The 13068-nt window shown below is 40.4% G+C and overlaps 1 protein-coding gene across 3 annotated transcripts in view; it reads right to left on the bottom strand.

Annotated features, from left to right (window-relative positions):
* UVRAG (UV radiation resistance associated) overlaps positions 1-13068 on the bottom strand; it is a 335807-nt gene that overhangs the window by 13613 nt on the left and 309126 nt on the right. The gene's annotated exons all lie outside the window — the stretch shown is intronic.

Raw genomic sequence — 13068 nt, 5'->3', positions numbered from 1 at the left:
GGAGCATTCAGAGAGGAATGAAGAAAACCAGGAGAAGGCTGTAATAACAAGATTCCTTTTCTGGAATCACCAGATGCTAAATGATCCCTTGTGTAAAATAGTTTATTCTTAACTAGTTATAGGAGAGGTTGTCCATGTAATGGTTAAAGCAGGACTTCTAAAACTACTCTGCCTGGGCTCCAATCTTAGCTCTTCCACTTGATGGCTGTGTCACATTATTTAACCCCTCAGTTCCTCAGTTCCCTCATTTCTAAGATGGGAGAGGTTAGTGGGTCCTAATTCACAGGGCGGTGTCAGGATTAAATGAGTTAACTGAATAATATATTCAAAGTGCTTTGGAAGAGTACCTGCTTTGCAGTAATAGTCACTTGACATTAGCTATAATGATATTAACTATTATTATACATTGCTATCCATTAAGAGAAGAATTACAGAATAAACATAATATAAAATGATCTTTAAACTCTTTGAAATTAAAACAGGGAATTTCCTCAGATGGATCCAGAGGCTAAGACAAAACAGAACACAGGGAATTATATCTAAGTCGAGCTTAAGCCCAAAGGTCACAGTTGGGCAGGGTGGCTCATGCCTACAGTCCCAGCACTTTGGGAGGCAGAGGTGGGGGGATCACTTGAGCCCAGGAGTTCAAGGTTGCAGTGAGCTATGATAGCGCCATTGCACTCCAGCCTGAGCAACACAGCGAGATACTGTTTCAAAACAAACAAACAAAAAACACCTCCCACGCCTGGCACCCAAGGTCATACTGAGGCAGCCAGTGCTCATTTCTAATGCTGCCAACACTTACCAGCTTTTGATGGACAAAGACCATATCGCTAAGCCTTCCTGAAACTTAGTGCAGTGCATTCGATCCAGAAGGATACTTACTTACTGATGCTTATCAACATATGCTAAAGCAGTGGTCCCCAACCTTTTTGGCCCCAGGGACTGGTTTCATGGAAGACAATTTCTCCATGGGTCGTGGGCAGGGGGCTGGTTTCAGGATGAAACTATTCCATCTCAGATCATCAGGCATTAGCTTCTCACAAGGAGCACACAACCTAGATCCCCCACATGTGCAGTTCACAATAGGGTTTGTGCTCCTATGAGAATCTAATGCTGCAGATGATCTGATAGGAGGCGGAGTTCAGGGATAATGTTCACTCGCACCCACTCACCTCCTGCTGTGAGGCCTGGTTCCTAACAGGAAATGGACTGCTACAGGTACACGGCCAAGGGTTGGGGACCCCAGTGCTAATGAATGCCTACTGAAAAACACTGCTTTTTTAGTGTGCATATCCCAGTGGCTTTCGTACTAATTCCCTCTCCAATTCATTTAAGTATGCCCATCTTCTAAAACCCAATTGAAGTCCTAACTGTGTTTTTTTTTTTTTTTTTTTTTTTTGAGATGGAGTCTCGCTCTTTTTGCCCAGGCTTGAGTGCAGTTGTGGGTGCAATCTTGGCTCACTGCAACCTCCGCCTCCCATGTTCAAGTGATTCTCGTGTCTTGGCCTCCCGAGTAGCTAGGATTACAGGCATGCACTACCACGCCCAGCTAATTTTTGTATTTTTAGTAGAGATGGGGTTTCTCCATGTTGGTTAGGCTGGTCTTGAACTCCTGACCTCAAGTGATCCACCCACCTTGGCCTCCCAAAGTGCTGGGATTACAGGTGTGAGCTACCACGCCCGGCCGCATTCTTTTTTTTTTTTTTTGAGATGGAGTTTTGCTCTTGTTGCCCAGGCTAAAGTGCAATGGCACAATCTCAGCTCACTGCAACCTCCGCCTCCTGGGTTCAAGCGATTCTCCTGTCTCAGCCTCCCAAGTAGCTTGGATTACAGGTGTGTGCCACCACGCCCGGCTAATTTTTTGTATTAATAGAGATGGGTTTTCACCATGTTGGTCAGGGTCAGGCTGGTCTGGAACTCCTGACCTCAGGTGATCCACCCGCCTCGACCTCCCAAAGTGCTGGGATTACAAGCGTGAGCCACCACGTCCAGCCCTCATTCATTTTTTAACTCATTTCTTTAACTCCTTCATTCATTCTTTCTTCTTTAACCATGCCAATCTAAAGTGATCTCTGAACTCTGAAGGTAGTATTTATTATTTTACCATCCAACTGATGCTTAATGTTGCATCATTTGCATTTTCAACACATATTTCAGACATTACTGAAATCCACATTTCATTGCCTGACAGTTTTCGAGGCTCTGGAAATAAAGAGATGTATAAAATAAGATTCCTATCATTAAGGAGTTCCCACTCTAGTAGAGAAGACAGAGAGTAAACCAATAACCAGAACACCATGGTGCTTTGAATACAATACACACTTTGTATATTACAATGAAGAAGGCAATCAGTAATCAGTGGAAAGACTCATCAGAGGAGGTTGTACTTGACTGGCACCCTGAAAGATAAGTGGGAGCTAACCAGGCAATGTATGTGTGTGTTGGGGGTGGGGTAGAGCAAGAAGTGAAGGGAAGCGCATTTAAGGCAGAATAAAATACTGTATTTGTGTGCAGTCCAACTGTGGAGCCAAGTCTTGTAAACAGCATATGGGAAGGATCTAGTCTTTGTTTCTGGAAACTCACTCTTCCGCTTTCCAATATAACTTAGTACAGAGCACACAGATATTCAGTGAATATACTTGTTTTATGTATAAATGAATTTAATTAGTTGTGTGCAAAAGGAAACATTTAGGTGATGTTTTCTGGCAATGTGCTGAGAAAAACAGAACTGCCTCAATATACTGTTATAGTAAATCTAAATGATGAAATACTACGTAGCCATTAAAAATGATGCTAAAAAGTTTTAAAGGGCATCGATAAAATACTTAAGACATTATGGTATACAAAAAAGCTGTAAGGACTGTGCTGTCCACTATGACCACTAGGAACTGGTTGCTGGAACTTGAAATGTGGTTAGTCTGACTTGAGATATGCTATAAGTATAAACTGGATTTAGAAGGCTTGGTATGAAAAAAGAGAATGTAAAATATTTATTAATCATCTTTAAAATGTTGATTACATGTCTAAAAGACATTTTGGATATACAACTTGGATTTTATTTGAATTAAATAAAATATATTATTAAAATTAGCTTACCTGTTTATTTTTAGCTTTTTAAAAATGTGACTGCCAGAATATTTAAATTTATATGTATGGCTCATATTATATTTCTACTGAAAAGTGTTGGTACAGATGGTAAGATCTGAATTAGAAAAGAAACACAAGGAAAACTGACTAACACAACAGTGATTTTTTTGTGCCTGAATTATGGAGCTATTGTTTCCCTTCTGTATATTTTTACAACTTCCAAATTTTATTCATCGAGCACATACTACTTTATAATCAAAAGGAGTAAACAGAAATAAAGAAGACCCAAGTAAAAACAATGGGAAAAGAGATCTCAATTTGGTTCAGAGACTTGGTTGCTGGAGTCAGGGAGAGGTGGGGCCGGGATACCCAAGTGCCTTTCTGTCGCCAGTAGAGGGTTAGTGCACAAAGGATGTTGGCCAGCTGTTCTCCATCCTGACAGGATGCAGAAAAAAGTGGAAATGGGTGTTAACCGCAGGAGGGGGCCTGTAAGTTAAATGTAGGGAGGAATTTCCTGAAGTGAGGGTGTTTAAACTCTGGAATGAGTTATGGAAGAAGCCTGGTCCCCTAAGGTCTTTTAAAATACTACGGATGCCCATATGCCTTGTGTGTTCCTGTCTAGAGGCAAGGAGATGACTCGTCAAGGTTCTTCTGAAACAGCTATCTTAGAGTAAATAACTCCAATAAAACTTTCTTTTTCATTTAGTTTTGACTAGGCTTAACTTTTCATATTAGGGGTGCTGGCCTGCAAGAAATGCTCTCAAAAGCAAGCCTATCTGATATAGCTACCTTAAGTAGGACTCTTGAGACTTCAAAGGCAGTATTATTTGATCTAAATTTAAAAACCAACGTCAGCTAGACAACATGTTTTTTACTTCCCTAGAGGGTCATCTGCCAGATTTCAGTTCTGAATTCAGCATAAGGATGATGGACGGAAGGGAAGACGGTAGATCTGTTTCTAAAAAGTGAGGCTTTGTAAAGATTTAAATACTAGATACTGCCTCATTTTCAAGGGTAAGTGGTTTGGCGTAAAAGCAGAACTACCATATCATTACTTGATTTTAAGGAAAGTAGATTGGCTCACTTATTTTAAATTTTCATTATTCTCAGTTTACTGAAAACACATTTTCCTAAAATGTGTCAAATTTCTTAGGTATTTTCTTCTTCTAATACTTTTATTTAAAGCTATAGCTTGATTCTATTTACCAAAAGGAGCAGAAGACTACATTATAAATAGGTCAGCAGAAGGACTATTTGGATATTTTACCACTAAAGTGAGATGGCCTCATATAAAGCCACGAGTTGCTTCTCCCAACATTAAACACTGGTGTTTGTTAAACACTAAAGTACTCTGGAGAAATATTCTAGCATGCTGTTGAACAGCCAAAGATACTTCTCAGTGCTCCACCCTTACTAAGGTCACTGAGATTGATTCTGTCTCTTTAAAAATGGCTTGCCTGGTCCTGAAACAAAATAAGTCAGCCCAACGTCGCCCTCCATCATTGTACCAGACTATACACTAACGATGGGCCTCAGGTTGTAAGTCTCAAACGACAGCGAGAGTGAACAACGTATAGGAATATTTTTGCAAGTCATGTCCTTCAAAATTTTTAATTTGTCTTATCTATAAATTAGATTATAAACTAAACAACTGTCGACTAAGCAATGGCAGGGAAAATCTTACACTTTTGAATCTTCCTTTGTCTCCTGAACAATGCTATATGCCAAAGAGATGCTTAATGCATTGTCAAATCCAAAATAATACTTAATAATACTTTGTACAGCTCATTTTAGTTTATAAACCACTTTGACGAACATTATCTCATTTGGCCTTCAAAAACTATGGTTGGGAAATAATAGTATTATTGGGAAATAATACCACTAGTTTCCCAGTAACTGGTGATATTAACTCCATTTAAAGAATTGATATTCAGCTGGGCATGGTGGCTCACACCTGTAATCCCAGCACTTTGGGAGGCCGAGGCGGGCAGATCATGAGGTCAGGAGTTCGAGACCAGCCTGGCCAACATGGTGAAAACCCGTCTCTACTAAAAATACAAAAATTAGCTGGGTGTGGTGGTGCATGCCTATACTCGCAGCTACTTGGGATGCTGAGGCAGGAGAATCGTGTGAACCCGGGAGGCGGAGGTAGCAGTGAGCTGAGATCGCACCACTGCACTCCAGCCTGGGTGATAGAGCGAGACTCCGTCTCAACAAAACAAAACAAAAACAAAACAAAAAAAAACAACTGATACTCAAAAACAAACTTATGAAAATTAAGTGACAGAGTTGAAACTGGAACCCATATTTTCTGATTCCCAAATCTAGTGCTCCTTCCTCTCTGTTATACTACCTTGCATGAAGGTGTTACATAGTTTAAGCTCTATAATCAGGAAAAATTAAACTTAGGATAAAAAATTCTATGAAAAAAACAGGACAGATGGCTTTGGAATCTTGCTTTTATCTTATTCTTATTCTTATTTTTTCTTGTTCAGAAAAAAGAGCATGCCATTACAGGAAGTATTCCACAAACACTATGGGTAAATATACTTTAGGCCACTCACCCAACCCACGTGCTTCCTTCTTCCGTGTTCCTGTTTCTCAACCAATGAAGTTGAAATGTGATCATTTTTGTTTCTTTCAGTCTTAAAGTTCTTAAATTCTTCCCAAAGTTTTATGACTTTTAGTTTCCTCCCTCTTGGAGGTAAACGGGGTAGAATAAACAACCATGAATGTTTCCACCAGGCCTGCTGCCTAATTTTGCAGTGTATCTTTCCAGCGCTCTGGATTTGACTCTGGTGGGTTTCCCTGAGGAAGGTAGGAGGCACTAGAATAGAGGTAGCACAGAGACAGGAGGGCAGGGGAAGGGCAGAGAAGGAAGAGAATGGCCATCCCCCAATAAAGGGCACTGTAATATGGTAAAAAGAATATGGGATTAGGAGTCAGATAATCTGGGTTTCTGGTCCCAGTTCCATCACTTAGTATCATGTGATCTTGGCAAGTCGCTTGGCACTGTGAGTCTCAGTTTTTTGGTTTGTAAAATAGTGGTCATTCTTCTTACCTAGCTACTCTCACAGGGTTCTTGCAAGCTTAAGTAAAAACACAGAAAGTTTTGCAAGTAAGAGATTTTATTATTCCTAACCTCTAATTATGGGTGAGAGTTACCTAAGAAGGCAGGTACCAAAAAAAGTTTGTAGGCAAACAGATTTGTAGGGTACTTCTCTCTAAGGCCTCAGACTGGTCTTATAAAGGACTTGGGGTAAGTGAGAGGTAGACACATGGTATATCTTCTGTACCATTAACGTACAAGACAGCAGGAGCCAAAATATGAACAAGAGCCATATTCTATACCAAGCTGTCAGATGACTATAGATACCAAAGTAAAAACACCTATAGCAAAGGATGCATTTGATTTTAAAAAGATATAGACAGTAAACACGATTCATTTATTCATTATAAAAGCTACCGCTTGTTAAGTATTACTAAGTGCTAGGCAGTATGCTAGGTACTTACATATTTAATTCTTATGACCACACTGTTAGGTAGGCACTATTACCCTCATTTTATAGGTAAAGGGATTGAGGCAGGTAGCTTAAACTTGTTTGAGGTCACAGAGGCAGTAAATGGTGGTGTTGGTATTCAAATTCATAGTCCTAGTCTTTCCACCTAACTGGGCCACTGTTTCTTAACCTACTTGGTCCTATACCCCAATCCTCACGTGGTCAAATTCTTCTTGTGCTCCAGGTCCACTCTCCACTGAAATGTTATCTCCTTAGTAAAGGCTCGTCTACACCCCTCACACCGGGAACTAAAGGGCTTCCTCTGAATGTTCAAAATAACTTACCTACTTTTCTTATAGCATGTCATACTTTTTACTTTTTTCAGTACATGTTGTTTGTTCCTATTTCACTACCTTAATTAGACTGTAAGCTCCTTGAACACAAGCTCAAGGAGCATATTCCATGAGTAGAACAGCTCAGATGGCTTCTTCATTCCCTTCTCTAGCCTCCCTGGCTTTCGTAATGCCAGGCTGGGACCACGGAGATGAGTAAGACGTGGTCCCTAGACCCAAGCTGCTCAAAAGCCTAGTGGGTAAGACTAGGCAGAGAAGTGACTCTAGGCTACTGAGAGATTACATACTTATCTCTGTATCCACCACTGTGGTGTTGAGTGAGTGAATGAATGAGGTAGGATATGAGCTGGATCTTGAAGTGAGAGCAACATCTGGATAGGGCAGAGGAAGGGGCAAGCTATTCTGGGTAGTGGGAACTTGCCTAAGTAAAGAACGGAGGTCACAAAGGAGAGTGCTATACCTGGGGGTCAGTTGAGAAAAGGTGGGGGAGTGGTGGAGGGACAAAATCGAGGCACTGTCTCAGGACCTGGATGCTGGGGCCCCATCACACAGTCCATTCACAGCAACCTCAGCACATAATCTCTTCCACTCAGTTCTAAACTCATCGTCTTCCAGGCAGCCATCAGGCAGCAGCTTGCGTGCACATTCTTCAGCACCCACATCAGCCATGCATGTGCATGTCAATCTGAGTCTCGGATCACTTTGCAGGCAATAGTAAAAGAAAAACGGGATGTTTAAATGACATTCTGGTGACTTTTAATCAAAGTATTCAAGAGCACAGATTCTAAGCTGAAATTCTGCTTTTCAAAATTGTGTTGCTTGGCAGTTACCACTAAGTTATAATCTTAGGATGAAAAAATGGGCACTCCTTTTAGAAAGACCTGGCATAAATCACTGAGAGCTGTGCCCCGTGCAACTGTGTTCATAGAAAATAGGGGTTCATTTTAGGATTAATCAGGTTGATCATTCTCATATTAGCTAAGAATTCCATAATGTGCAAGAAAAAGAATTACTTTATTAAAAGGATTTTTATCACAGCTTTTCTTTACAAAATAAAACAAAACAAGCTGTCACATAACTTTGAAGCTTACCATAAGGAGGAATTCAGTGAATGCACTGATCCTCAGCCAGTATAAAATCCTCAACACCAAAAGAACATACAGCAGTCTGCCTCCACAGGGACCAATCTGTGAATGGTAACAACCACACAGAAAATGGAAGTGTTTTGCTTTACAAAAGATGTAAGAGCCTCCCTTAGGAACCTGAGTTTTTTTACCCTTTGCCCTAAGGAGCAAAGGCTTGAGAGGTAACTCCTCACTCCATGGCTGCTCTCGGAAATTCTCAGATTTCCTCTGAGACTCAAAGTGCTTGTTCCGGCTTTGTTTAGCTTTGTGACTTCCAGCCTGGCTTCCTGCCGTGATCTTCACTTGGGACTGATATGTAGCATTCATTCTGCAGTGCTTTGCATCTACTTTAGTAGCCTTTTTTACATTACAGTACCATAAAGTGGCACATTCTTGTTCACTCAGTGTTTATGTGCTTGGCACAGCTGGCACAGAGGGGCACTACATTTATAAATGTATGAGCTTGGAGCTTAATGGGTTTGCTACATCAGTGCCAGGACACCGAGATTCTAGTTTTATTGCTACAGGTTCATGGGTCAATTATGCCTGGAAAGTCAATTAATTTCTCCATACCTTAGAAGTGAGAGTTGCTGGAAATCACAGTGTTTTAGGAGGAGCAGGGCAGTCAGGTTGCAATGAGGAAGCATTTATACGTAAATAATTTGAGTAAATTGTCTACAGACATCTCAGAAGAAAAGGACCTACTCTCTAAGGTTCCAGTAATTTGTTGTCATTTGTTTCTCATTCCAAATGCTTTTTCATTTCTAATTTCATATTTGTAATTTTGTGTTCTTTTTCTTAAAAAGGATTGCCAAGGAACCACAAAGCCCAGATTCTCCCCATTCTTAAAATGAATTTGCATTCCAGCCAAGGTGTCTATTCATTGCCAATAAAGCTGCTGTGTTCATAAAGCTGCTTTTCTTAAACTATTCCCTCTCGATGAGGCGATGAGGTGAGGATGGTGGTAGGAAAGAAGGAAGAGACAGAGCACATTCTACACAGAGGAACAGTGAGCGTGACCACTCAGACAGGAAAGAGCTTATTCACATCACTACACAGAGGCCACTACAGCGACAGGACGTGAGAGTGGAAAGGGAGTAGTATCAGATGAGGCACAGGCCAAGCAGACTGTGGAAAAAAACTTGGATTTTACTCTTGCCACTGAAGCTGAGAGTGATTAAGATCTAGCTAACATTTAAAAAGATCACTCTGGCTACTATGGAGAGTGGACTGAGGCAGGACAAGAGGGAAATCAGGGAGACAAATTGCACTGGTCCAGCTGTTTGGGGAAGAAAAGGTGGTGGCTTGGACTGGAGTGGCAATAGCAGAGATGGGAAGTGAACAGATTGATACGTATTTTGCAGTTACTGATGACAGGGCTTGCTGATGAATAAGATTAGCTCCGATATGAGTGAAGAAAAGAAGGGGATCAAGGATGATTCCCCAGTTTGAGCAACTGGGTAGACAGGGTTCCATTAGCTGAGAGGAATTGTGCTGGTAGAAGGAGGCTTTTAGCTGTGTTGAGGCTGAGATGCTTGTAATACTCCCAGGGGCAGAGTCAAGTAGGCCCCGGCTATCCAGAGTGTGCAGGAGAGGCTTACGCTGAAAACAAAACTTTGGGAGTCATAAGCATATATGGCTTTCAAAGCGATGGGAATGGGTGAGAATACTTAAGAAGGGGGTAGAGAGGAGGCAGAGGAGGACAGAAAAAAAGAGAAGAGAGTACAGAGAGAAAAAGGGAAGAGGGCCTAAGATGGGGCCATGGAAAAACTAGAAGCAGGAAAGCCAGGAGAGGGCAGCCCTGTGGAAGACAACAAGGAAGGGTGTTTCAGGAAGGCAGGCATGGCCAGCAAGGCCAGGTGACATTGAACAGGGTAAGGATGAAAAGTGACCTTTGGGTTTGGGCCCATGTTTAGAATTCAGTAGGCACCAAGCTAGATAAAAGGAATTTCAGCATACTCATAGAACTAAAAATCAGACTGGAGCGAGTAAACGAGGAATTGCAAAAATAGAACAGAAACAGACCTGTAAGCATTGTAGAAATTAAATCAGTAGTTAAAAATCTATACTCTCCCCAGCAACAAACAAAAAACACTAGTTTTTTTCTAGGTTCTACCATACCTTTAAGACAGAGATATTTCCTCCTATCTGTTCTAGAGAATAGAAAAGAAGGAAAAGATCCTCAGTTTATTTTATGAAGCTCTTATAACCTCATCATGTTTGGTCAATTCGAACCAAAATAAGACAAGGATTTTATGTGAAAGAAAAACTGTAGGCCAGTCTCATTTCAGTTTGCAGATGGAGACATTCTAAAATAATAGCCAAGGAACCCAATAATGTAGGAAAAAATAACACATCATGACCAGGAGGCAAAGATGGTTTAACATTAGAAAAATGTAGTGTTACCTCAGTAGATTCAGAATAAACATGGTAAAATTCAAAATACACACATTCATGATTGAAAAACAACTCTTAGTAAGCTAAGAATAGAAAAATTATTCCTTTTGCTAATGCAGGATATCTACCCAAATCTACAATAAATATAATACTTAATGGTGAAAAATTAGAAGCATTCTCTTTGAAGTCAGAAGACAAGGATATCTACTATCACTGCTCCTTTTCTGTAATAAAACATAGTAAGACAAGAAAAATAATGAAGTTATAAAAATAGAAACAATACCATTATTCACTGAAAATATGATTGTATACACAAAGAATTCAAGAGAATCAAAACAAACTATTGTAACTGTTAGCAAGGTTGCCAGAACACACTCTCAAAATACTAAAAATCAGTGCTATTCCTGTAGACCAGCCACAAAATGTTAACTATTATAATAAAAAAATTTACAACAGCAACCAAAACTGTAAGCTAATATGACTAAGTACATCTAATAAAAGATGCATAGACCCTTATGTAGAAAATTATAAACTTCACGGAGGTATGTTTTTAAAAAGCAAGCGATATAACATGTTCGTAGTTAGGAAGACCCAATGTCATAAAGCTGTGAAATCACTCAAAGACTCAAGTCAAGAAAAGCAAAGAGTTTTGAAGAAGAGCCTTACGTAGGAGCTTTTCTCTAACAGATATCAAAAGCTGGAGGTATTTTCCTTTTCCTTTCCTATGAAGGAACATGGCTTAGGAGTTAACACTTTTGGCTCTCTCCATCCTCTCACTCTCTCAGAGGAGGGGGGACTTTTCTGATTGGTGAATTTAGAGGGCAGAATAGCAACTGGGTATTCTTGGCTCAGCCCTATCTGGGCTCCTGCAGAGAAGTCACCTGATCACTGCCTGCCAATTAGTTAAGGGTCTGCCTCTGTAGGGAAAGCCTGTGGCTGTAAACTGTAAATCACAGTTTACATTGTGATTATGAGGATAAGTTTAATTTTGAGTGATATCTTTGCAAGCCCATTTTATTACAGATCGAAAGCCCCATTTTCCAAGCAGCTTTATCAGTAGTAAAATGGGCATTTTGATTTTTATTTCATTCTCAAATCTCAACAAGACTTTTAGAAATTACATCTTACAATAATTAAAAATGTGATACTAATCGATGGCTAGCCAAATAAAGCAACAGAACAGATTAGGGAGCCTGGAAATGGATCTCTATGGATAAGTGAACTTGGTTTACAAAAGAGATGCCATTATCATCAGTGGAGAAAAGACAGACACTTCAGTAAATGGTACAGGGACAACCTGCTATCTGCACTGAGCAAGATTCATTGAGTGTAATTAATTAGTGTTGTAGGTTGTCAATTTTCTCATTATTTTAGGTTATTTATCATTGTGTTAGAAAACCTCCTCATGAATTCTATGCCTTGTTTCCAACTGGACCACAAATCTCTTGGGGACAGGGCTTGAGCCTTCTCATCTCTCTCCAGAGCGCCTATCACAGAACTTTACACAGAGACAAGCTACATAAATGCCTGCTAGCTCACTTTCATTATTCTTACTACTTTACATTAAAACTTAATTCCTCTCTCATATTCCTGAAGGCATCCGGGTCCGTATCAACACCAAGTTTTAATAATTATTTTGATGTTTTGAGTGGAATTCTTTACATAGTTGTGTATTTGCTTAACAACAGTTGTGTATTTGAGTCCTATCTAAGACCAGACATTTGAAACTTGCCGTTTTGAAAATCAAAGTAAAGACCAACCACGGTTTTTTTTACTTTTCTGAAGGCACATCAGCAGGGGAAATCAAATTTCAGAGAGGTAGAATTTCAGATCCACACAGCAGATGATGAGAAAAATACCTGGAATCAGAAGCTAGTGCTGCCCCCAGCAGGCTAACTCTACAGGCCTGCTTTCCAGTCACGTGATTTTGTAAGTTACTGCCCACTACCCAAGGATTCAAACGTCAAGAATTACTAAATGGATACAGCCAACAGCTTTCCATTTAGGTCAAGTGAATGAACCTAATATCTTCTTTGTATCAGACTTCCCCTCTCCCCTTCTCTTTTTAAAAGGTCCAGGTCTATCCTGATGGAGCAGTTTCAGCAGCAGCTTGCCCTCACGGTTCAACAGGTACTGACAAATACAAGAAACATTTCAGAATGAACCTGCTGGTCTCAAACTAAGTCCTGACCCCCTGACCTATTCCTTATCTGCTTTCTTCCTTTAATGCTCACAGTCATGGATCCTGATGCTCATTCCATAATCAGGCCCTTCACCTGTTCTTTGGAAAGGTCCAAGGGGCTCTGGGTCTCCCTTACCATGAATCATACTGGCTGTCTTTCAGTTTGTCTCAGCAGTGCCCTCAAGGGCTCCTTGCTCAGCCACCTTCCCAAAGTTCAAGTAATATCCTCTTGGCCCCTCCTCCCTCCAAGAGGGCTACATCCTCCTTAGCCAGACAGGAGCTTAGATCTCCCCAAGTGTGATGGTGCCTTTCATTTTCCTCCGATATCTCATTACAGAAGAAAACTCAGAAGCAGGTGTGGAGCAATGTGGAAGTCAGAAAAGATTTTCAGGATCATTATCCACATTACAGTTTCTGGTTAT

Source organism: Piliocolobus tephrosceles, chromosome 13 (assembly GCF_002776525.5).
Source record: "Piliocolobus tephrosceles isolate RC106 chromosome 13, ASM277652v3, whole genome shotgun sequence".
In the NCBI taxonomy this organism is placed as follows: Eukaryota; Metazoa; Chordata; class Mammalia; order Primates; family Cercopithecidae; genus Piliocolobus; species Piliocolobus tephrosceles.
The sequence above is the reverse complement of the archived record's forward strand: the minus strand, read 5'-3'. Positions and strand labels throughout refer to the sequence as shown.